The following is a 23,941-nucleotide window of genomic DNA, read 5'->3' as shown; positions in this document are numbered from 1 at the left end:
GTTCTGCATTTATATAATTTTAGTAGCCTATTACTACATTGGTGTATCTATGTGTTGGATTTTGATCTGCATTAATATAATTTTACTAATGAATTCTATGTATCTATGATGTTGCTATTGACATAGTATCATTGACAATTCATGTACAACCTGCACAAGCACCTTCATATTATTAAGTCAATCCTTCAATTCTTCCAATATTTATGTTTTTTCAGCAACCTCCTTTCTAACACTAATTCCCCATTTTAGTGTCACTTTCAACTTCAACCATCCTATATATTATTTTTCAAATGATCCATGGAAATATTGATTGGATATAATTTTGAAGGAAGACTTGCAAAATTGAAGCTTTGATCCCCTTGCATGTTAGGAATAATTTATAGACATGATCAACTATGCCACCATTGATCCCAGGAAACCAATTTTGCATCACTTGAAAATTGTCACCATATGTAACTACATATTGCACATTAGTTTCTAGCTCATTGCTTGATTTTATGTGGTAATATCACGACCCTTCACGGGGCACCCTAACCCACTCATTTCTAATAACAATATTGTCAACCTCTTCTACAGTTTGATTCTTAATGTCATTCTTATATATATGCAAATTGGGATTTGGAGTTGAGTAAGCTATGGAAAGGGGATATACAAGTTCCTGTTGTGAACCAACAATTAAGGATGAAGACTCTACTGGATGGGTTACTATATTCTATTATGTAAAACTTGTTCCCATCATACATGTCACTATGTTCACATTATCAATACCAGGATGATTCCAATCATTATTAATTTGTTTTTCTATCTGTTGATGGCTAATTAACATGCTACCCATCATCTGTGACTTGTGATCCAATTGTGCTCCATTCCCATATTACCCTTGAAGTATATGAAGGTTGGGATCTTGAGGTCCTTGAGGAACTCCAGTTTGACTATTTTTCATTGTTAAATAACAAGATGCATTATTGATCAAGAATTCATTGTTTAGTTCATGCACTTCATTCCAATGTTTGTATGCATGTTTCACCCTATTTTCTATGAAAGAATTTTGAGTTCCAGAAAATTCATCCCTAGAAATGGGTTGTTCCTCTGTAATAAGACATACTTGTTCACATATTACAGTAAAGACAAGACTGATATTGTTTGAGCCATGATACATGTAACATGTGTTATTCAGTGTGCATGGCCTTGCATGATCCAATGTTCCTTCCCACATCTTGGCTAACGTACCATTGCCAAAACTTTGGTGAGGGCACGGGAAATATGTCATATATAACCTTAATAAATCATGCATTATGTTAATCCCATCAAAACTTAGCCTCTTGTGGAAAGCACCATGCTTTCCAACTTTGTCTAGATGCCATAATTCATCATCCAGAGCTGGAGGATAATGATTCTTATATAGTTCTCTATGATGATATTTAGTTATGAAGCCTTCTGTTTGTTCTTCTGTTATCCTGATTCCATCATAACTTCCCCCTGCAACTCTAGCTTGAAGTTTAAATTTACAGCTCCCTATCTAGCTGGAATTATCAGTAAAGGTTAATTCTCCAAGGGTTCCAACCCCATCTTTCAAAGAAATAAGTTGATCACCAATAAGAAAGTGGTCATTTTCCTTCTCTCTCTCAAACCACATGATTATAAAATTCCTCTATTGTTCAATCTTACTCATAAATAGGTACAAATCCACCCTCAAGAATAACAATTTCCACTTTCTGGGAAGCCTCGAGACTTATTCTGGTCATTTTCCTTGTAGAAGCATCTACAAGCACTATTTGAATAGGTAAAATTTTCTTCCCTTCTACTTTACTCCTAGTAAAAATAGGAAGATTCAGCTTATTCACAAAATTTAGCCTCAAGTTTCTTAATTGATCAGAACTTTGTATTTGATTTGCAACACTAGACCATAGTTTTGCAAGAACAAGTCTTTCCATTGCTTGCTAAATCTCCTTTGATACTACTTTTTGAATGAGGGGCTCTAAAAGCCTATTCAAGTTTTGTATCTTCATCGCATCATCTATTATACTGGAAAAGATAGGGAGTCATCTAGTGTGTTTCTCCTCTGGAGAAGCAACATCAAAGTCATCACTCTCTAAATCTCATTTTGGGGCCATTTTTTCATCTCAAATAACTTCACCACTATATATTTTTCAGATGAACCCAAATATAACTAATTCAAAATGTTCAAAGTACTATATCAATTATTTGGATTCTAGAGTAGCTTCAAATTTTGATTTTGAACTGGGGAAGGGGCAATTCTTTACTTACTAAGCAACCAAGTTCTCACTGTGGCAGTGGCCATTTACTGATGAATGGTGGTTGTAGAAAAGGAAGAAACTAAAAAATAGTCTCTAGGACCTCTTATGGGCATAAAAATGGAAAATATGAAGTGAATTCAATTATAAAATATCAAAAATGTTATCAAGAATGTTACTTTTTTTAGACCCATTTCTTAGGCCGAACACCTCAACTATGGAATTCGCAGGTCCATTTTGGTTTCTATGGGTAAGCCTATTTTGGAAAGAATTAAATGAATTTTATTTCTCAACGGGTTGCTTTCTTTTTGTCGGTGGAATAAGCACCACGAAGGTTCAAGTCTCTCCAATGATAGGTTCCTTTTTTTCTCTGTTATTGCCACATGAAAGTTCAAGTCTCTCCAATGAAAAGTTTCTTTTTGTGCTTCAGTATGCCTTAATGAATGGGTTTGGTGCACAACTAAGCTTCAAGTCTCTGTAATGACAATTTCATTTTTGTGTTGGTAGTTCAAGTCTCTACAATGAAAAGTTCCTATTTGTGTTGGTGTATGTGTTTGCCTTAATGAATGGGTTTTTTGCAGGTCCTAGGAAACTTTGATGGAATAGATAATTCCTAATCTATGTCTCATATCTAGTGAAAGTTTTAGTAGCTACCTTAGTATATTTAATGTAAGTTTTACGTTTATTTAGTGGGATAGGTACCTCAATTTATACCTCAGTAGATGAGTTTTGGTTCAAGTCCTAGATGACTTAATGAAATAAATAACCCCCTATTGTGACCTCATAGGTAATGAGATGCTTCTATGTCATGATACATCTCACGTCCAATATATGTTTATTATTTGTGTTGAACAAAATTACTTTTATAAAAAAATCTTCTATAGTCATCTCTAATGGATTCCTTGGCTGGAGAGCCTAGGAGGAGGTGTTTTCCATTCAACATGACTTGAGGTATACAAATTGTAAAGGTTCATTCTTACCTATGGATTTTAGGAGAAATTTCCAAACAGGTACATGTTTTCAATACCTATGAAGTCTTTTATTAAGATACATGACAAAACCACTATCACAGAGCTTAATGCAAAGCCCTAGAAGTGGACAACCATTTTTTTCTGTTAAAGAGAATTTAAGAATCATAAATGTTAGCATATTATATTTCCCAATTTTGTTGTGAAATTTTTTATTTAAATTTTATTTGTAATCATGTTTGTCCTTCATGTTATTGAGTTGTGCCCATTTGGAAGCTTATAGAGATTTTGGACTGAATTAGTTTCATAATTCATTCATTATCAATGACCATCGATTGATCAAATTTCTAGCAACTAGTAGTGATACTCATCAAAATTAGACTAGTTATGCCCACATTTAGTGAGCCTTACCCTCTATCAGGTTTGAGAGGTTAATTTCCCGGTGATTCCCTTACCAGGAATTTCAAGGGTTATTGAGATATTTCAAATTGCACATGGGGGTAACCTTTAAAGTACAAGCTTGCATGTACTTGACATCTAAAACCTGAATCTTTGTCAAGATTATTGAATTTTCATTTATATACAATTCAATTATAATTTAAGTTCTTCATGTTGGTTGTTGAATCCTATTCAAATTCAAGCTTGGTTGTACAAAACCTAATTTTGAATCAACACCTTTGGTATCTATTGCAATGTGAGCCTGAACATATTTTTGTTTGAAAGTAGTTTGGTAAAAACTCTTCCTTGTGATGCCCCTGCTACATTTTGAATCAGACTCCAAAAATTCATTTCAAAAGCTCAATGTTCAACCAATTTATTCAAAAATAGTCATTAATTCTACATAGTTAAAACATGTTTGAAAATTAGGAAGAATCAAATTCGTGTAGAGTAAAAATTGTTATTATGAACTACATATTTAAATGCTAGAAAATGAATGATTACTCTTTACAATTATGATTTTAATTTCTTTTTTTGAATTGATTGTTTCTGGATATTCTAGGTGGTAAAGTTGAGCTCACTTATGAAATCAACTTCATATCTGATTCTTCAAATAAAAGTGTACCTTGCTACAAGGTTCTGAATGAGGTCGGGTATCAAATTTCCATTGATGGCTTCAGTCGGGTGATTTATGTTCTTATTAATATTTTTGAGTTCCATTGTTGTGACGGGGACTTCTCTGATGTATATTTAATTATGAGTCTATTTGTGACATCAACATCAATAATTTTGATGTTTGACATATTAAAAAGGAATTTGCATTGAAAATGTATGAGAGTATGGTCACTCTTCAAGTTATGGACACCATATTTTATAAAGCACAGAGGAAAGGTAGAATTTATTTCTATCTTATGATTAATGGAGAAGAGGCCATAAATATTGCATTATTAGGAACTTTGACTATTGATGATCTGGTCTTTGTCCAGGTACATATGTTGATTAATATGTCTTAGTTTAGAAATTGAGAATAAAAGTGTTTTTCGAAAAATTATCTTAATCGACTTGTTCAGTGTTAAATACCTTGTCTAAGAATGGAATTTTAACTTGTATGATTTTTTAGAAGCAAGATCTAGTCTCCCAAATTCCCATACACCATGGTTTTCCAACCTTTTCATATAGATAACAATGCCACTTTTAAAAGCATCCCACTAGGGTCATGAATTATTTCATTAATAAGCACCTTCGAAATATTATCTTAATCGGCTTGTTCAGTGGTAAAGACCTTTGCTGAGAATGGAATTTTAACTTGTATGGTTGTTCTGAATCAAGAACTAGTCTCCCAAATTCCTATACATTGTGGTTTTGCAACCTTTTCATATAGATAACAATTTCACTTTCAAAAGCATCTCACTAGGGTCATGAATCCTTTCATTAATAAACACCTTCCAAAAATTATCTTAATCGGCTTGTTCAGTGCTAAATACCTTGGATGAGAATGGAATTTTAACTTGTATGGTTGTTATGAATCAAGATCTAGTCTCTCAAACTCTTACACACCATAATTTTGCAACATTTTCATATATATAACAATACCACTTTTAAAAGCATCGCAGCATCCCACCAGGGTTATGAATTCTTTCATTAATAATAACCTTTAGGTCTATATTATTCTTCTATATTATAGATGATTGAATGTACTACCAAAATAATTAAGCACCAAAATAAGCTTAACTGAAAGGGATTGTGTTTTTAATGTGTGTAGTATCGAGAACCAAGAATCCTTATTTGGCACAATTTCACAATGCAAGAATTTGCAAACCATTTCTTTGGGAAATGTGTTGATTGTGGAAAGGGGCACTAGATGCCTATCCTTTATGGATTTAATGCATTGAATTACTTCATAATATCATCCCCTATAGTGTAAGGGTCTCCTTCATTTGAATGGTTGTTATCTTTATGAATTTAGTTATGCAAGTACATTATTCATTGGGTTTATTTTTTTAACAACCTTTTAGGATGCTTATGAGTTCTTACTTCATTCCATGTTATCATGTGCATTTTCTAGGATACAAATTCCTCATTCAGTAGGTGTAGCATATTCCCTAAAAATGGACAAGAGGCAAGCTTGTACAGTAACCTTATTTTGTGATGGTGGCAGGAGTGAGGTCAATCTCAACTCTCAACCATCACAATTTTTACTACCATAGTTATCCTTCCAAAGAAAGATGTTATCTTAATATGTTCTCCTAATGTCGATTCGAAATCTCTATTGTTTTTAACTGATGCATTTATCCTTTTTGTCTCAGAGAAATTTTCATGTTGCCTTAAACTTTCTAGTAGTTCTAGAAGTTTTGGTTGTATTTATATGTCGAAACAATGGATGGGAAATTAGTACCCCATCTTTAGAACAAATCAAAAGCACTATGCATATAAGTTTGTATGCCTATTTTCTCCTAAAATTATTCTCTCTTGTAGAAGAGCCCTCGGATTTGATAATCTATTTGTTCCCTATGTTTTGGAAAATTCCAAATGATGGTGTAGTTGTTAGAGGGAAAGTTTATGGTATAAGAAGAATTCATGTAAATGGGAACTATGCACTTGCTATGTACTCTACAATTAGAAAGGCACAACATATGGAAATGGATGAGCCTAAACCAACCTTCATAGTGGTATACTTTAGTTCAGATGTTATGATTTGTTTCCAAAGAAAAACTTATAGGAAATCAAAGGGATGCTTCCCTACATTAGTGGATGATATCCTTAGTAAAAGTGTCAGTGTAAATTAGTACATTTAACTAGTAAGGTTCAAACTAGGAACTTGTTGATATGTAACTAGTAAAATGTCTAGCAACATTCATGAAAATTGATTGAGTTGACTCCTTAATCTTCACATCCCATTTATTGTATGAAATTTGTTGAATCCAACCATTTTATCAATCCTAATACTTTTTTAGGACAAATATAAATAGAAAAGTTGTGATTTTTTATGGATTTTAATTTATGGTTCTATTTTTTTGTCAATGAGTGATTGTTATGAAATCTTTACAAAAAAATTAAGATGGCATCCCTTCTTTCTCCTTTTGTGCCCTTTTTGTTGGTACAATATCTTGGTCCATATATTTTTGAAAATGCAGCAAGAAAATCTAGTTTTGACTTTTCCTTGGTCAAAATAGATTAAAATTTGAATTTCTATTTCAACATAATACTTGGAGGTAGTTAACTAAGGTGGCATGGCTCTTGTCACTCAGTTAACTCATTAAATTCGATTTAGGGAAGCTTGAGTTTAGTTCTACATGATTGATTGCTAATTTGTAGCATTCTATTTTAGTTAATTTGAGTTATTGTCAATTTAACTGGTTATAATTGTCAAAAGAACTAGTGGAGGTCAAGTTGTGGAAGTGGAACTTCAACCACACTGAGTGATCAACTAGTTAACTAATCAATTAGCCCAAAATAATTATTGCATGTAGAGAATTGGAGCTACCCAGTTGACTTGGATATTCCAAGGTAGTGTACTATCAATTGTAGCATATTTCCATGTGTACAGGTGGTGCATGCAATCAAAGATTGACCTAAGGCTATTGCGCAATTTGTTGATGTGAAATTCGTAAAAAATAGGGGCAATTTGCCAAGGGAGCAGAACAAGGAAATAGGAGCTTGGGAAGGCTTGAAATTGACTAATTGTTGGCTAGGTTTAGTCATTCAGGAAAAGGGATAGACTATACACTTGCAGGGTGTGCTCAGGCTTGAGCAAGCATTGTATTTCTTCTCTATTCTCTGATTAATGCAATATATATAGTAAGGGGTTTTGAGCAGTTGTTTTCCCCTAGATAAATCTTTGTGCATGTGAGATGTTTCCTTTTGCATGTTTATGATTCTTGTTTTAGATGGTGAATTAAATTCCGTAGATCAGTAGAGTAACTTCAATTCTTGTGATTTAGAAAATTTCATGAGCAGTATTGAATCTACACATTAATTTCTACATATGTCATGTGGACAACACTATTTTTTCCCTTTCTTGGATGATTTATTTGATTGTTGTCATTGTTTTTCCATTTTGTGCCTCTACATCAATTATTCTTCATGTTGATGATATTCAACCATGTTCATAATGTGTAGTTTCTTCATTTTCATGGAGCATGCAAGAGCATGTATGAGATCATTTTCAATGCTTTTTCCATCTTGTGCATGTCTGATAGATTCTTGTAGGTTTAACACTACTATATTTGATATCATCCTTTGAATATTGTTCACTGGTAACATTTTCATACTTGATTGTCTATGCTCTATTTTGTGCCATGTAATGATCAAGTAGTTAATGCAAAAATTAATCATTTAACTAATTTTAAGTGGGTGACCATTATAAAAAAATTCAATCTTTCATATGTCATTTGGCCCAAGTACGTATTAAGGGAGGATGTATACATTTATTTTATTCTAATCTCATAGGTCATTCTCAAGGAGCGCTTGATGAGGTCTAGAAAAAATCTTGTCAAAGTATAGACAAGTTATGCAAAACAAACTATGGCTCTTAGAAAAAAATAAGTGGAGGCATTCCTCAAGAGTCATGAGTTATGGGTATTAATAACTAAAAAGATAAACCCCACTCACAGACACTGGAGATAAAATCCAAGGCACAACAATGCATGGAGAGGATACAAAACATGATTACTATCATAGTGGAAGACATATTGAGATATTGTTGTGTCAAGGAAAGTGACCTCATGAAATTGTGGAATGTCTTGAAGGAGTGTCGCTTAGCACCAAAAATATCTCCTATATCAATTGTCTTGAAATAAATTTATATGCTCTCAAGCTCAGTGAATTCTATAGTATGGGAGAGTATTTTCCCCTTCTAAATGTCATGCAATGAACCTTAAGGAGGGATGTTAATGTATATAACATTAACTTATTCCCCTTTAGTGAACTAGTTTTGGTGTTAGGTAGCATGTGGATTTCCTTCCTATCCAGTAATCTACATGTGCTCATTCCTTTTTACTTATATGTTGTCTTTGGTTGTGTGAGATTAAATTGTCATTAAGAAGCAATTATCATAATTCCTTTTGGAGTTGAATTCATTGAATTGTTCTTCATACTAACTTCAATATGGTTGCATCAGTTCAACTATATCTTTGGATTCATGTTCATTGTCTTTGTGATCCTCATTGTTACATGTGCGGAGATCACAATTGTCCTATGTTAGTTCAAATTGTGAAATGAATATTACAACTAATGGTGAATATATTATTTAACTGAAATGAATATTACAACTAATGGTGAAGATCTTATTTAACTGCAGGCTCCTCAACATTTTACTTGTTTCTCTATGATGCATTCTATTTCTTCAACAAGCTGGAGATGACAGCTTGTTTCTGGAATTTTTTTACTTTGGCCACATGACCATCATTTCATATTCGTTTTTTGTTTTGAGGTATTTATGCATGTCTTTGGTTTGTTCAGACAATATACAATAGGTTTCTATATTTATTATGCTAAACCATGCAAACTTTTCTCTCTCTCTCTCTCCCTTTCATGTCAATTTGTCTTCATTGTTCAATTGGTTTTTGAAATTGTAGGTTTTTCCAACTTGGTTGAACTATCTACCTATCAAGAATGACCTAGTTGAAGCAAAAGTTTTACATGAGTTGCTTTGCTCAATGGTAGAGAGGTATGCCTAGAAAACATTTAATTAAGTTGATGCAGGTTCTATTGGTTCAAGTTTTCTTGTGAGTGTATTACTTTATCTGAACCACTTAATGTTAATCTGTGTGTACTAGTTCCTATCTGCAAAACTGGTCCTCAACTTCTTGGCCCAAGCAATCAGTATTTTCCAAATATTGTTGTTATTTTTGTTGAGGTTTGCTTTTTAATTCTTCCATATATTTTCCTTGCATGAAGCGTCTCATTTTTTAGGTGATAATTTTAGTTTAATTTCCATTAAAATCATTTTTCTGTGTCATTATAATATGTGTTTAAGTTATTCAATACAAATGTGTCAATTGATTTGATGGGAATCTACAAAGTTGAAATTTTGAGTTGTTTATTAGATATTGAGGAGAATTGGCTTGTTTAATATGACAAGACAAGAACCATACATTATCAAAGCATGTAGCATTCCTTCTTGTCTGAGAAGCAATTTCATAGGCTATGGTGTATGTGTAAATGAAATTATTTGATTCATTTGGAATGGACAAGAACCATCTAGAAAAAAAATTCAATAGAGTTAATATATTGATTATATTTTGTGGTTGGAAAAGTTCAGTGCTTAAGAACAAGTGCATCCTTATTAGCCTTCAAGCACCCACATTCTCACCATCGCTTAAGAGGTTCCCACCAATAACTTATGAATTTACTTCACGAGATAAAACTTACCCACCCCTACGAAATATAATGACATCCATGCCCATTTCCTTTGTTGCAATACTTGTTTCCACCATTTTGTAAAATTTGAAATGGTCTTAATTGGCCGCCCATTTTCAACTTCAATGCTATTACACTACTTTAATGTTTAAACAAAGAAAATGGTTGGTGGATAAACCAATCTAGATCATGATTTTTTTACTTTTAACAAATTTTTCAACCTGTTCAATTTCCATTTTGTATGATTTATTTGCATTTCTGTAAAAACATGTTCTAATACATTTACATTGAAATACTTCAAACTCCACACAACCCTTGCCATGAGGAAACGACGAGGATTGGGTGACAATTTATCTTATGTCATATGATGCCTAATTGCTCTGATACCTTTATATATGTAAGATAAAAATATCTTGTGTTCTAGGTATATGTTGTGGGCATACCTTTTTATATATTAAACATATGCTTATGTGGAACGTTGAAAATGCATAATGGGTGCAGGTAATTTATGATAGGTCCAGCGGGCAAAGTAGAGGATTTGCATTTGTTACAATGAGCACCATTGAAGAGGTTGAATTAACTATTAAAAATCTTAATGGAATTTTTTATGAGGGATTGTATTATTTCTTAAGAGTTTTCTATTTGTTTCATCTTTTCATTCACAGATCAATTGAAGCTTTATTTTCTAAACCCTATTTTTTCATGTAGTTGATATGAATATTTTAGTGTGCTAGAAAAATTTATATCATGATTGACTTAGATGGGTTAGGAAACGAAAGATAATAAAATTAGGAGCTTACTGTGTTTGGTTAGTCCATTGTTAATAGTTTTCTGACTGAAGTGATTTGGTTGGCCATTTATCAATGCAAGAAATAGTTGGGTGCAATCTAAGGGTCAACTTTCTGGAGGTTCCTAGACTACCAAATGGGAGGAGTCCAGATGGTCACCTTCTAATTTTGGCAGCTATGTTGACAATCCACACAAATTTTATGTTGGTAAGCTTACATGGAGTGTAACCTTGAAATCTCTTAGAGAAGCATTCAGCAAAAATGGCAATGTGTTGGGTGCAAAAGTTATACAAGATTGTGAAACAGGAAGATCGTGAGGTTTTGTATTTGTTTCTTTCTCATTAGAAGCTTAAGTAGAGGTTTCTCTTTCTGAAATGGATGGATTGGTAATTGTTATTATCTCTATTCTTTTTCTGATTTCAAGATGCATTAAGCTAATATTTCACTCCTTTGTATGTTACAAATGAAATGTGTTTTCATCTTTTTTCTAAACTTCCTTTAGATGATCAAGTTTTAAAAGTAAGATAAAAAATTAACTCAAGTATGAACATTATTGATTCAATCCATTGGTTTGTTTTTTGTTATTTCCAAGAAGTGGAAGTTCGATCTATATGAGTAAATGTAGCTAAAGTGAGGTCAAATGAAGGTCAAAGGTTTTGATCATCAATGAAAATGACCTACAAGATTGATTTCTAAGAGGCATGCTCTTGTGTAGCGTTTACTAAATATGTCCTAGTGAAGAGGGCATTTCATCTGGTTTGGGCATGGGAATTTCAACACCCTTCCTTTGTATTTCTCATTGCAACCATGTTGTATGAAAAAAAAAAAAAAGTCTTTGGTATCTACCCAGTTAGATCATATTTTCTATGGCTTTATGCAACTATTGTTTCATGATATATTCAACCTACAAAATGATAAAATAGAATTTAGTCATGGAGAAAATTTCTTTTGTGAGGATATTTTTCTTATTTTTATTGATCTCAGAAAAGATTTTCCCTAATTAATTTATACAATTAGTTTCTTTTTGGTAAATTCTAATCAATTTTGGAATGTAAGTAATGTAGAGTTTAGCATCTAGTTAGTTGAAGAAATTATATGATTGTGTTACAATTGCTTTGTGAGCACACACTGCATATGACTAATTTGAACTCTTTAGACGCATTTTGAGTTTTTCCTTGATGACTAGGAATCAGAGTTGAAGAGGAGATTATGTTATTAGTAGTTTCTTTTTTATCATTGATTGAGCACACTAATACCAATTTGATTCAAATATTTGTTAGTGTTCCATATAGAATTTAGTATATACCACATTTTATTCCTTTCTATTTATCTTTCTTCTTTTTCCCTAATTTTTCTTTCAAGATACAAATTTGCAAATAAGATTTGACCCAAACAAAGTCAATTCCTGACCCTACAATGATTGAAATGGTTATTTAAATTATATTTTAAATATTTCTTACATTCGTTATTGTAGTGTATTGATTTGTTTCAGAAAAAATATAGCATAGATAGTTTTGTGAGTAATGACAATCTAAACATAGCACCAAATGTAGACCACAGATTTATTGGAAGAACTTCCAGTCTAAAAATGTTTTTTTCCCTTGTAATGACAATTATGTTACAAAATGCCTAGAACATCATGCAATGTGATGTGAAACAGGGAGATTGCAAGGGTTTATAATTGTTTACTCTAGAACCTTTTAAATATCGAGACAAGGTTGTATATCCATGTATCTGTGTTGCCAACAAATGCACCTATGGCCCTAAGAAATGTGTTCTTGTGGATGTGCCTCTTACAGATATGTCTCTGCATCCTGAAAACACATCTCCTCATCTCAAGGACATGTTTGTTTGGGAAGGTGCACAAACTAAGAATGGATTAGGACTGTAGGTAGATTGGAAAAGCTACCATTCTCAAATATAGAGTCCTTTGGGGCTCTAGGATGTCTCAGGTTCAGGTCCAAGTGTTGGCAGAGGAACTCCTTGCACTAGCTAGATTCTTTTCAGCAAGGTGGACATATCCCAATGCAGCAAAATGACCTTGGATTTGTTGAAAGGTATGGCTCCCCAAGTGGCAGTTGGCATGTCATTGATGACTTCTTAGAGGAATTAGACTAAAGCAATTGTGGACTTTAAACCTTTAAATCAGGAATAAGAAATAGTGCTATGCCTTCAAAGCAATTTGAATTTATGATTTGTATGATCTAATCGCATACCTAGTATTCTTATTTGTAAAGTACGACTTGTGTTTTCCATGCCCGGTGATTTGATTTGAGGTCTAATATTCTCATTTTCAAGACCCAATCCATTCTTCATGTCCAGTGATTTGGTTAGACATCCAAATTGTACTTTACACCCCATGTGATCTATTACATGAATTTGTCTAGTAAGCCATCATAAGAATTGTGAGCTACATATGTCATGTCTAACATGCCAACATATAGATTTAGTTTATTTATTTTATGCCTACTTGTAAAAGGATTGGCTTTGTGCTTTCTATTTGCTTGGAAATTTATCACAAGGATCCAAACCATGTGTCTATTTCCATGCCAAAATATATATTGTAGGCCTACTAACTTCAAGATTCAAGACGCACCAAAATATAAACTGTAAGTGTATATTTTTACTCCCGACAACTATGTAATCTTCCCCTAAGTTTTGGCAGAGACATATAAAGTGCAATGTAGTGTATTGTTATTTAAAAGTTTAAAGGTTGGTTTCATCACAAAAAGAATGGCCTTTTATATTGTTGGTTCCATTTTTATTTAATCTTCCATTTTCTATTTTATGAAAACCATATTTCTGCCTTCTATTGTATACAACCTAATGCAAATTAACATGTATGTCTCGTGTAACAATAATCAATATACAGAAGTTGGATTTCTTTGTGTTTTTTTTAATTGTATACACCTTATTGATGGCACCTACTAGTCTTGATATGGACATCAAGAAAAGCATCTTCAAAAAGAGAAGGCTAAAATTCTAAAATGGAAACCTCTAAATGTGTGAATGGAATGGATTACTCCAAGTGAAATGGTTGACATGGCTTGAAATTACTAACAATAAACACACTATAGATAATAGACCATATTACCCCTTATCTTGTATGAGATTTCACATATTAGAGTAGTTTTTGGATGAGATTGGATGTATTGATGAGAAAGATTTTTCATATGATTTGATGCCCTTGGTGATGGTAGATGGACATTCTTATGATGCTTGATTTGTTTTCCTTTCTTATCATGATTTTTGTCATGAAAATGTACTTTTGTATGTGAGATGTAGCTAAGTGATTTGCCCTTGAGGCTACAGATTGCCCAAATTATAAATTACCCAAGTTTCCAAGTGGTCTCTTCAATTAAATAAATGTTGTTTTATTGTCTAGAACATTATATCATGAGTCTATTGCATAATATAAAGCTACAACCAAAAAATTTGGGCAAACAAATGTTTGATTAATGCCATAAATTCAATGCCAAACAATTGTTCATCAATTAATTATATTGTGAATGAGGAGAGAAATGATGGAGTGAAGTGTTATGAACGTACATTAAAAATTAGACTAAATTTATTAATTTAACACAAAAGAGTTGTTTAGATGTTTTCCATTAAATATAGGGTTCTTGCATTTCTTTAACAATCCTTGGTATTTGCAATACAATTAGTGAACCAATCCAACTAGTCTTGACCAAGTAGAGCCATTCATTCATCCTTGTTGGAAAGAAGCCTTGAACTTAACTTAACAGAGAACACATTTTTTTCCCACGAAAGTGTCCATGTTTATGAGATGGATGGGGCATAGTCACATCATCTATAGAACAACATTAGAGCAAGCTTTCACATTGAAGAAGGAATAATCCATGCTAGATGATTGAAGGAGGGAGGGTAATAATTTAAGGTTGAGTGTGACTTCTAGTAGGGTATTCTCTATTTGAATGCCATTCGTCATCAGAATTTGCTAGAGTTTTCTTTTTTATATGTTCTTGGAGTGTGACTGGACATTCAATATGTGCTATATATTTTGCATTAATTTATAAGTGAACTACGAAAATCACAACATAAAATACAATACTTAATCAAGCACACATGCTTATGAATACGATACAATTATTTGACTTAGCAACTTAGATCCCATTAAAACTTTTTTTGGGTAAATGAAAGAAAAGATTTATCTTATTGAGAATTTATAAAGGAGCACATCACATCATTATAAAGACTATACAATCTTTCATCTAGTTTTGTGTTCCTATACCATAGTCTGTATATACAACATTTTCCAAAAAATTAGCAAATTATCTTGTTTATTGCTTGTAATTTGTAAATACTATAAAAAGAAAGGTTGTTACTTATAAATAAGGGTGGTTTCTCATGTCTATCGTAATTCACCATCAATGCATGAGTATAACAAGATTCTTAGATATGCATTGCAATAACACATAAGTAGGTTTCTCTCAGGTTGTAATAAGTTCCCTTTCTTGAGAGATAGTGAGTGACTGATTAATTGAGTGATGGGGGTATAACCCGTCGCTTTATATGGATTTGAGATTTGGGTCCCCAACCTTGATTGTAGATAGTGGTCTTGCATCTAGAGGGTCTAGACTTGTGCTTGAACACCTTATTTGGTGCAAATGTATTCATAAAGATTCATTGTGATTTTTCATCATCATATAGATAAATTTATATGTCATTTTATTTACATGCACATAAGCAATCTTCCTAAAACATGGTTTATCTTTATGTGCCTTAGACTATGAAATGCCACAAATCATAGTGAGATGTGGTTGAGTGTGGGTTGAGTAATTGTGGGAGAACTAATATGCATCTACAATGTATATCAAATAAGGAAGGTGCATTGTAGAATGCATGTGGGGTCATAAGAGAGGCATCATGTTACTATACTTGGGATATAAATATAAAAGGGTATAAAATATGTTAATGAAAAAATGGATACTTACAATATCTAGTGAAAGTAGGGATTTTTTAAATTAGGAAGGTGTATTGGGTTCGTATTGGTAGTGGGTTAAATAAAGTGATTTTTAGAGGTATTTTCCAATATGTAGTCAAATTAAGGGTATTGTTTAGTATGCCATGATGCACGTGTTATGCCATAGGTTCATTGAATGAAGCCCCGGTGGGGACAACTCAAAGAACATGGAAGAAGCTAAAAATTGTTAAGCAAAATATTGGGTTCAATTTGTTGTATAGAAGAAAATAAAATAAAATTATCTAGACAAGCATTCCATTGGAGAAGAAATTTTTCAGGTTGGTAGGAAGTCTGGAGAAAAACAATTCCAGGTGAGGAGGTATTTTCCTCTCTTAAATCCCCATGAACCAGAGGGTGGATGGAATTTCTCATAAATCCCTGAGGTCAGGGGTGGAGGAAGTACTCATGGGAAAGGTCTTGGAAGGTTTCTAAACGCTCACTATTATATATTTGATTTGTTTTTTGGTTCTAGAGTCCCTAAATCTGGGTAGAACCACAATGTCCCTGTGCACTGGTGATTGCAACTCAGTTGGAGGAAGGAGGTGGTGGAATCTCTAAGTTCCTGGTTCAATTGGAAGTTGTGCATAAATCCCTAAGAAAAGGACCCTTCAGTCTCTGGAAACTGGCTCGGGGGTGATCGATGCAAGTGAGGATTGGATGCAACTATCTACAGTTGGGTGGAGATTCATAGTCCCTGACTCAATTACCCAAAACTTTACAGATATTTTTTCTTTATGTATTTCCAATAATAATGAATATATGTTGCATTTTTTTATTGAAATTTTGTTTATTGGTATATTGGGCATGATTTATGCTTTTATTTTTTACATGTTTAACCATCAAGTTGTTGTTACTCTTGTAATAGTGTTGGAACAACATATGTGATGTATCAGACATGTTTTTGAGATGAGCACCATGGAAGTTGTTGGGTAATCTAATTGTTAGTTAAATTACATCATTAAATTGTCAAACTTTGGGTTCGTGTACTTGTGAAGTGTATGTGCACAGTATATGCTATGAGCTCTATTTTTTTTATCAAGATTTTTTTTGTTGTAAGCTTAGTAGGATTACATATTCATCATGTCTAATATATCACCCTTACCGGGGTGGGAAATTGAACCGGTCACTTCACATCAAGGAGTACCTTAATAGAACACCCGATCACCGTCTATCCAAGACCCTATGGACATTTTATGTGGAATTTGAAATTCAAATGTAAATTATAATTCTAATCTATTCAAATTGTAAATCTAAACTACTCAAGACTAATTATCATCAAGTGTACACACGTGTTCTTTCTATCAAAAATTTTAAAGTTGAAAAGAATTGAAAACTGATTCAAAAGCAGAAATTGTATTCTATTGAGAAGAATGAAAAGCTTATGATATTGAAATGAATTAAAAGACTATTCTAATCGACAAAATTGAAAACTAAATTTAGTAAACAGAATTAAATCCTATGTTGATTGACTTGAAAGAAATATATTCTACCTTAAAGTAGAATACAAAAATTCTAAGTTATTTGAAATCAATCCCATTCTAAGAGTGCAATAAGGAAATGGAATTAAAAAACATATTAGAAAACATTTTGAAAAGCAAAGATTAAGCCTAAATTACAAGTCTTGCATATTACTAATGTGTTCATATGTGATTAGAACCAATCTGAATCATTACTTAAATTTGAGACTAAGCAAGAAATTAAAATAAATAGAATAATTAAAGAAATGTTTTTAGTGTGTTTATTTTAATGGTGTGTGCTCGTTGTGTGACAATCAAGGCAATAATGACTAAATTGAATGTAAAAATAGAGCATCTATGAATCATGAAATGTCTAGCTAATTGAAAACCATATTGAAACAATTGAAACAACTTCTAAGAAAGAAATAAAAATAAATAATTATGCTAGCTTACAACTCTTCAAGGAGCACTCCTATTGAGCGCAATGGAATGTAAACAGATTAAATTAATCACCAACACATTTGTAATTTAAGTTTGGAACATAATGATTGTATTTACTATAAACAAAGCTTTGTATCACAACAATTACAAACCTAAAGCTCTTAATAATGTTAGAAAGTGTAGCAAGAAAGGCTCAATTTGACTTTAGCCTTAGAAAAATTGAGTAAATCAAATTTCCACATCAATAGGACAACTTTGAGGTAGTTAACTAGTGCGACATGGCTCTTGTCACTCGGTTAGATCAGAAATTTTGAGTTAGTAGGCTTGGAGTTCAGTCATGCATGTGTTGATTGCTAAATTTTTGCAATCCAGTTCAATTATTTTCAGTTGTACTCAGTTAACTAACCTTTAAAAATCAAGAGAGTTAGTTGAAGTTTGGTTATGTAGTGAGACAATAGTATCTCTCATATATTTGTCATTTAACTGATCAATTAGACCAAAGTAGCTCATGAATGCATGGAATTAAAATTCCTCATCTGGAGTAGAGGAATTAAGGTTGATGTAAAATTATTTGTATATCAGTGGAGTGTATATAATTTTGTATGCAGGCATTTCATCAATCCTTGGAATTACGTAAGGAATAGGGACCCTTCCTATTGTTTATGATCTTGAATTAGCTCATAATTACACAAGAAATAGGAGGTTGGAGGAGGCATAAAGTGGCTAAGTGTTGGTCAAAGTTCCTCCATCAGTAGAGAGAACAGTGTTGCTTTTGCAGGTTGTGCTTAGATCTGGAGCAAGCAATTGTAATAGTTTCTTTATTCAACTAATTAATGAAAATAGGCTTAAGGGGTCTTTCCCAATTGGTTTATCCCAGAAATCATTGTGTACTTATGGTTTTTCTTGTTGCGTTTCTATGCATGTTGTTATAAATTGTGATTTCTATTGGACACCTAATACTCTAAGGGTTGGTGTGGAAGTTGAATAGTCGAAGGAAGCCCAAGAGACCTTGGAATACGAAACCAAAGGTCATACGAATGTACTATAAATGTATATTATTTGTTAATAATAGACAGACTCTCATGCTTATCTTAATATTCTGTTACTACCATGTATGTGTTTAACATGGTATCAGAGTGGGCGTACTCCTGCCCTGCTCCAATTTGAGCCACTTGTGTTTTGGCCTCTCTGTGCATGTTAGTTCTGTTAGCTACCTATACCAATAGGTTTCATATTTCATGATTGACAAAGAAAGTTCCAAATATGCTCTGCTTTGGTGATACAAAGATCCCATATTTCCAAAAGGAGACAATGTGTGTATATAGCTTCATGTTGATTAAGTTTTGATGGATGGTCCAAAAGCCTAATCTGGATCATGCCATGTTTCAATTTTTCTGTTGTAGAATAGAGAAAGAAGTCTGTCCAAACTGTTTAATCTTGGCAGACCAGTAGCTTAGGTAGAGAATTCAGGTTCCCAACTGCTTAATCTGGGACCTTGGAAGCAATAAGGGTAGCCTTGGATAGAAAATCAAAAGGAAAAAGCCAAAGAAAAGAAAAGGCACATAAGGGTCTGCAAGTCTAAGTGCACCCTCCATGAAGAAACAAAAAATGCTAGGCAAGTAGATGGGTAGGCAGATGGGGTTGCAGAAATGTCATTCCTAACAATTCAATGTGTGCTAACCTATTCACAAAGGAAAAACAATGGATTGAGGAGGCCTTCTTCTCGATCATGTTGCAGCAAAGCAAAGGAGCATGTCTAACTTCACATTTTCCCCTTTCACATTCATTACTAACATCCCTTCATCAGTTGAGATTAATGGAAGAATTTGATGTCTTATGGTGGTTCTTATTCCTTTAAAAGCCACATTTCTTGTCTAAAATTCTTTTCATTTTGATCTACTCCCTAAGCTAAGTGGTTTTCAAATAAACGTAGTGATATCACTCCTCATTCACATTTTCCATCCATATTAACCCCTAACTTCTACTATCTAAATCCCCTATGTTACCCTTTCCCTACTATTATAATACTATGGTGTATAAACCCCAAGCATTGTATAAATATCCCTCCCCTTGGCATTATAGCCATATGTTCACTATCAGGGATTAAATTGACATCTGGTCAGTTTAAGAGCCCTAAGCCTTACCCCTCTTTCCCCTTCAGAAGTCATTTAACCCATTAAACCCTTCATTTGCTAAGAAACCTTGCGATAAACCCCTTTTTACCCCTAACCCGCTTCATTTGCAAAATACATATAAAAACCCACTTTTTCCATTTACCCAAAGTCTTAGCGCTATCCGCATTTTTATAAAAAAACATTGAAAAAACCATGTAAACCACCAAATTCCCAAGGTTCCCGCCGGGCGCAAATCTCAAAAGATATATTATTTTAATCTCGCCCCCCATCCGTATCGTCCGGCCACCTCAACGATCCGTCGACCGTCGGATCGGGCCCTTTTCATCCGACGGCCCTCGTGCATTTCGGACCGGCCCCGACGTCCGAAAGATACCGTCCGAAATTTGTCAGAGGGTGACGTCAGGCCTCTGCCACGCGTCACCCCCACATCGTATCGGAGGCCCCTCTGACAATTCCGCTTCCGTATGGAAGGTGGTGCGATATGAAACCGCTAACCACTTCCGGTTTCGGTGAACCCGCCTGCCAGCGTCACCGCCAGCGTCATCGCCGCGTCGGCGCCCCCGTCCGCCTTTGCTCCACCTGTCTGCCACCTCACCATCCCCGTGGATCTCTCTTATGCCGCCACATCACCCGATGACGTCATGCTGACGTCATCCGACCTTGACCCCACCTGATGACGTCATGCTGACGTCACCAAAAAAGGCGCCAATGTTCCAAAAAATCCATATTTTGGCCAAAATTTCGCGTTTTTTGCACTTTTTGCAAAAACTGCTGTCGTTTTCTCTGCATGTTTTTCACGTCCAAACTCACGCCAACCTGCTGAATTCGACCTGGAGACCGCTGGCGCGCCATTTCCACCTGCATTCGTGACCATTGTTAACAGTTGCCAGGTATTTATCCCTGTAAATCCCTCTTGCGCCTCGTTTTGTCTGTGAATCGCCAAAAATAGCTTAAAACAGTGAAAAAACACATAATTCACTGGCGAATCCCCTGTGCCTAGTCCCCATTTGCACTGTAAGGTCGAAATTCACCAGCTGAGCTTTATATTACCAGAGTTTTCATAAAACTTACATTCTGTTCGCGCAATCGTGGACTGGTAGCCTAAACTGCACCAATTTGCTGTGAAAAAGAGTTTAAAGCCAGGCATTTGTCTTATCCATACTTCGAGCAGTATTTCAATTGCTGTAATTAACCATTTATTCTCTGTTCATCAGTAATTCACCTTTCTTTTTAAAGAAAAACTCTTTGGTGTTGCTCTGCACAGTAACACCAGTTTATAAACAACAGAAATCCTAAAAGTAACCATGGATCCTCCAGTAGCACCTGTAGCCTTGAATGTTGCCCCTTTAAATGCTCCTCAGAGACAATTGGATTGGCAGCCATTAGCAGACCTGGATTATCAGATATCAGAAGAAATGCTAATGCACAGCAAGTTCCACATTCACTTGCTGAATGAGTTGAAAATTAAACATGAGGCTGGAACAGATGTATTGGGCATTTGGGATTCTTTCCTCCCTCTCTTCAAGCTCCCTCAGGTAAACCAGTTTCCTGACCTAATCCACCTATGTGCTGAATCCTACGACGCCACTCAAAGGGCTGTGATGGACCCTTCAGGCTCAGTTTTTTTCTATGTCACCCCTGAAGCCATCAGAGAGATGCTGCATTTCAAAACTGAGAAGAAATTAGTCCCTTTATCACTGGCTGATCTGATAAAGCAAGGAGCCAAATTGACAGATGCTCAGATCACCAAACTAAATCAGTTATACATAGGGTCTGACACCGTGAAGTACCCTCCCATTTCTCATGTTTACCTCAACCAATTGGGCAGGGACCTTGTAGATATGATCAGTCCCATTCTGGGCTATAATTCTATTGAGTTTGTTGATGAGACTGTGCTGGTGATGATGCTCATGTTTGCCCCTGGCAAGTCCCCAATCTGCTATGACTATGCCACCTACATATCTGACAAAATACATGAGCAACTAATGAACTTGGCAAGAGAAAGGGTGTTCAGATACACCTCTTACATCTATCACTTAATCTTGTATTATCAACATGAGAAATTTCACTTTTCTATGAAGAGAGTGGATGCACAAGGCAATCCAAGGTTAGTGGTTTATTGGTCCTCTGCCTTCCACTATAGATCTAGCTCTCCATATACTTATTGTGAGTTTATAGACCTCTTCATTCACCCAGCCATGTCTCTGCTCATGAGCTCACCTCCTCCTAGACTGACTGATGAGATGCAGAGGATTCTTCAGCTGTCCAAGGCATACAGCATCGGGGATTGGTACTATTACCAACACCACACAGTCATTAGAATCTATGGGTGTGAGTTGCCCCCATACAGATTGCCCAGATATGTGCCCATGAGATTGTTTTCCCTTGAATACTTCAGGCAGTTTGGGAACGCTGATGTGCTACATTTCTCAGGCAAGGGCAAGAAGGCACAGCTCAAGGTAAGAAACCAACTAGGCCACTTCATCTACAACAAAAGGGAGGAAGGTTAGCAAGAAGCAGACAGAATGCTAGAATCCCTTGGCCTACAGACCAGTTTCCTTTGGAAACCTTATGACCCCAATCACTTCATAACTTTAAGAAGGGTCAAATATAGGCTGGCCAGTTATGACCATGTAAGGTTGCCTCACATAGAAAAGTATGCAAATCAAATTAAGTGGAGGAGAGGAACCTTAGAGGAGGCTGCTACACAAGAAGAATTAAATCAAAGAGCAGTTAGAAATGTCCAAAAGATGGCTGACTTGGAGCTTTGTGCACAGGTATTTGCTCTTCCAGGCACTCAAGTGGGAGTAGCTGCCTCATCCTCCACAACACAGCAGCAAACAGCCAAAGCTACTGATCAAACCTCCAGCAAAGGCAAAGAGAAAGAAATGGATCCAGAGCAGCCACCTCATGGAGAGGTGCACCATGAAGAGGTGCACCATGAAGAGATGCAGCATGAGCAGGCATAGCAGCAGGAAATGCAGCAACAACAATAGGTACAGCAGCAAGAAAAGGAGAAATCAGGGCAGCAAGAAAATATATCACAGGCTCCAATTTCCACTGAGCAGCAGCCCCAACAAATTGTGCCTCCTAGGCAAGAGACAACAATGGAGGCCTCAGTCCTCCAAACCCCCAAAAAAGAAGACATAAGCAGAAAGAGGGACAGAGAGACTCCCCTCACAACATCAACAACTCATGGGGAGAAAAGACATAGACTGAATCCCGTCTCAGAGGAAGAAATGCCTATAGGGCAATCTTTGGGCATGGGCCCACCTAGCATGGAGGCCTCAGCAAGTTCCTTCCAGCATGAACAAGAGAGGATAGTGGGAGGAGAAGTCAGCTCCTCAAGCCAGCAAAGAGGAGCTGAGGTGGGCATCAAGCAGCAATTCATTGACATAAAGAAGAGGAATGAGCCCATAAGAGTACAGCTATACAACCATCTGTTGAAAATGGCCCCCACTAACCAGCAAAGACTAATGTCTGCATTTGATGTCCAGGAGGGCAAGATGATCATGAGCCATTTTATGCCAGCAGTGTTGCAGCCGCAGTCAGCGGCAGATTACATAAGGACCAACCTTGAGGTCCTTGCCAAGGACATCCACCCAATGGACAAAATCGAATTGCATAAGCAAACGGGTGAGATGGTGTATGCCTCCTTGGCAGATAAGACATTGGATAACTACAGGCTAGAAAATAGCCTAAATAATACAGCTGCCCAACTTGAGTTGGAGAGAGCATCCTCTCAAGCAAAGGAAAACAGAATTAAAGCCTTGGAGGAGATAATCATAGAACTTGGGCATGATCCCAAGGACATCAAGGCTGTGCAGGCATTGTTGAAATTGAGAGATGCGGATATGGCAGCATTAAGAAAGATGGTGAAAGTCCCAGCAACCATTCACCCACAAACTGAAGAAGTTGCCCAGCTGAGACACGACCAAGATGCATCAGCTATGCTGGTGTCCCTATACAAACAGCTGATCCAAACACAAGAAAAATTGGGAGAATCAGAGGCTGCACAGGCTGCACTACAGGCAGCATTGCAAGAAAAAGAAGGAGGAAAAACATCTCAGCCTCCTCCAGAAATAATTAACCTGGAGGAACCTCCTCAGACTACA

General features: G+C 35.2%; 1 pseudogene; it reads left to right on the top strand.

Moving 5' to 3' along the window:
- Window positions 1-4,207: 4,207 nt before the first annotated feature.
- Window positions 4,208-23,941, top strand: part of LOC149251292 (2-oxoisovalerate dehydrogenase subunit alpha 1, mitochondrial-like) — a 37,536-nt pseudogene continuing 17,802 nt past the window's right edge.

This window comes from Pinus tabuliformis, chromosome 7 (genome assembly GCF_031772625.1).
Source record: "Pinus tabuliformis cultivar Carrire ecotype Pingquan chromosome 7, CPIR1, whole genome shotgun sequence".
Classification (NCBI taxonomy): Eukaryota; Viridiplantae; Streptophyta; class Pinopsida; order Pinales; family Pinaceae; genus Pinus; species Pinus tabuliformis.
The sequence above is the reverse complement of the archived record's forward strand: the minus strand, read 5'-3'. Positions and strand labels throughout refer to the sequence as shown.